Here is a 3493-nt window from a genome sequence, read left to right as displayed (position 1 = left end):
TTCTCTAGACCCCCAATGGTCTATTAGATGTTTAATCGTGTCTACCACTAGACGTCTATTATTGATCGATTGTCCACATTTACAACATCTATTAGTCGTCTTTTTGTCGATGTTGAATAGATATCTACTGACTAGTATTTTACGACAAAATTTGAAAATTTGATCTGTCCGCGAGCCAACTGACTACTCCCTCTTGGCTCTGTATTCTCCTTGGTTATCTTTGGACGTTCGAATCTGTCACCTGTGCTGGGATTAGAACCCTCAACCTTTGGGTTCGAGAGCGCGAACGCTACCCCTCACCCATCGGTTGCTTCTAGGACGAGCTGTGTTGGAAGATGATATCTTTCTACACAGATGACTAGACAGCTACGCACATCTATAGATTGTCTACTTCTAGACGGTGCATGAAAAATGACTGGGAGAGTTGGCTAGACCTTATTGTCTTTTGGTAGATAGTAGAAAGATAGTCAATAGACGTCTAGAACTTACTGGTTTAAAGACGTAGACCTTTAAGACATAGCAAAGATATCTACTAGACGTATCCGTTGCATTACAGGTAGACCTAGACGTCATAGACTGGTGACAGATGATCTATAGATATCTTCATATCGATAGAAGTATACGTAGATCAGATATACAACCTCGAGACCGTCTATCGATGTCTACAGTATATCTATCAGTAGATGTAGACAATTTGTACGCATTTTAGATGCTCTATTGATGTCTATAGATGTCTCTAGACCGAATAGATGAACGGTAGACCATCTACCATCATCTATAGATGTCTATTTTCCGTGTGGGAACAAAGTCTGATCTTTTCGTGCGCCCGTCAACAAAGTCCGATCTGTTTGTGTGACGCTGAACACAGTCCGATCTTTTTTTGGCTGCGCTCGGGAGGCGGACGTTTAGAGCTTTTTGACAATTCTGTTTCTGTATCTTTGCTTAACATTTTCGGTCTCAGCTATTCTTCAATCTCTTAGGATCACATAGCAGTCATTATTTTTTCTATACTGTCCATATTAGTGAAGATAGAAATAAACTAAATCAGCGATGCAAAAACCAGATCGGACTTTGTTAACGGGCGTGCGAAAAGATCGGACTTTGTTGACGGGCACGCGAAAAGATCGGACTTTGTTGACAGGCGCGCAAACAGATCAGACTTTGTTCTTAGGACGCGTCGAGCAGGCTTTCGTAGACATTTCAATAAAATTAGAGCTAGATTAAATAAAAAGATAAAGAAACCATCGGCGACATGCTTTTTTGAGCAGCAAATGACTTCTTCTGTCCATAAGTATCCGAAAGTGTGGTACTTTGCAAAGGATTTACAAAATAACTTTCTTCAAAATCCGCGAGCCGAATGTGAACAGTTTTCTGACATGTACCCATATGACAGAAGTTATTGAAACATCTCGTTTTTCCCCTACCTGACCCTACTCTTGTACAGACAAACAAGGTCAAGGGCACCGACAACCCTAAAAATGTTTTGTTTCGACTCAAAATGTGTGGTTTTAAAGGGGTACTTACTCAACAGTTTTTCGACATAAACTCTTTTTTTACGACTTAATATGCTATTCAGAAATTTTCGGCTTGAACAGTTGATGCCCAGGACACCAATAAAAAATTTTTCTTAAAAACATTTCTTGCAACGTGAGGTTTTTGACTTTTTATAAAGCCAATTTTTGACTTAGAACTCGATCTGTCTCTTTATGATAACAAAACAACCATAAAATTCCCAAATCGCAAACTCAATTCCTACGCGATTCATCGTGTATACAGACAAACAAACAGACATGCAAACAGACGGACAAACGAACAGAATTAAACTTTTGTTGTCAATGGAGTGATGGGGTTCGGTAATCGCTCAGCCAATTATTTTAACACTTAAAGCAATGCTGACTTTTTCCTGTGTTTTTTTGCTGTTGTAATAAATGATCACGCCAATCTCGTTGCTTCAACAGAGGGGGGATGGAATTTATTTGAAAAAACTGATCTGCTGAAAGGAAGAAACACTTGACATAACCAAAAATACACTGATAAACTAAGTGTTCAACTGCTCAACACTTGTAAGTGTGCAACTGCAAGTTGAATACTTGCAAGTGTGCAACTTCGTAATCGTACACTTCAAAGTGTTAGGCTCAGTAGATGTGCACCTGCAAGTGTGCAAATCCTCGGTTGTACACTTTCTTAGACTGGACGCTTACTGTGCAGGAAGTATTCAACCGAGGAGTTGCACACTTGCAAGTGCCCACCTACCGAATTGCACACTTGCAAATATTCAACTTGCAGTTGCACACTTGCATGTATTTAACTTACAGTTGCACGCCTAGAAGTGTTGAGCAGTTGAACACTTAGTTTATCAGTGTAGTAATATAATTTTACATTAATAACCTTTTAATCATAAGGTCCAGTCAACAGAAAATTTTCGTTTTTAAAAATTTTATTGAGGCCGCTTGGAGGAGGTGCTTGGTGATGCTTCGATGGTGATTATGAACCATCTGACGTATGCCGTTTACGTAGTTAAGCTTCTAACTCCCTCTTCTCAGTAGCAGCAACGAGGTTGAATTTGTCTTGGTCAATATCGACACGTGCAACAGCCCGTAGTGGCTGAGCTTAGTCGTTGGTGTGCAAAAATTCTCAGATGTAACGATTAAGGGCAGAGGTCTCAGACTGGCGGCCCGCGGGCCACAACCGTCCCCGAGGGAGAGAGATGGTGCTATGGGGGCCCGCATGAGCGAGCGAGAAGACCCACCCGTTCGGCCCGCGCGTCGTCTGCTGTCTGAGATCGCTGATTGAGGGGGCAGACCTGTGAATTAAAGGGTTTGGAAAAATAGTCAATACCTAAAAACCATACTGTAGGAAATTATGTCGTAATTGAACGAAAAATGTCCTGTTAATTTTTCTACACAAACTCTTTGGTATTTTGAAGTAACGAATACTTTCGTAAAATACCGAACAGTTTGTAACTCGATTATTGTCATAAAAGAACGGTCCTGAATTATTGAAACAAATATTTTAACATCCTAACCAATTGACACTATTAAATCGTGCTGCTACGAAAAGTTTGTTTTCTAGCGCTACACGCAGTTCGTAACCAAAATTGACGAATAATGTTTGATAGTTTATACTGCTAACTTTTCGTGAGATTATTATTGTGAAATGTCGAAATTCTTAAGCAGTGTACACGCCGCGTGAATTCAGGATTAAATTTGTATCAGGAGCATAGATTATAATTTTGACGTTCGCGCCGGTGTGCGCACTCTCCAGGAACATGCTCATCTTATCCTTCAACTGGACGATGGAGTCCTTTTCGGTGTGCTGCAACAGATTGGTCTGCGACTGCGACCCATCTATGCTCACACACCTTCATCCAAAATCGATGCGGCGTGTAATTTTTATGTTGTGACGATTCTTGCAAACGCTCCTTGCCCCCCTTTAAATAACAGAATAACGTACAGTTGAAAAGCCAGGGAAGCGGGAGTTAAGATCAGGAGGG

This window comes from Frankliniella occidentalis, unplaced genomic scaffold, assembly GCF_000697945.3.
Source record: "Frankliniella occidentalis isolate FOCC.00 unplaced genomic scaffold, Focc_3.1 Scaffold246, whole genome shotgun sequence".
NCBI lineage: Eukaryota > Metazoa > Arthropoda > Insecta > Thysanoptera > Thripidae > Frankliniella > Frankliniella occidentalis.
Note: the sequence above shows the minus strand (reverse complement) of the source record.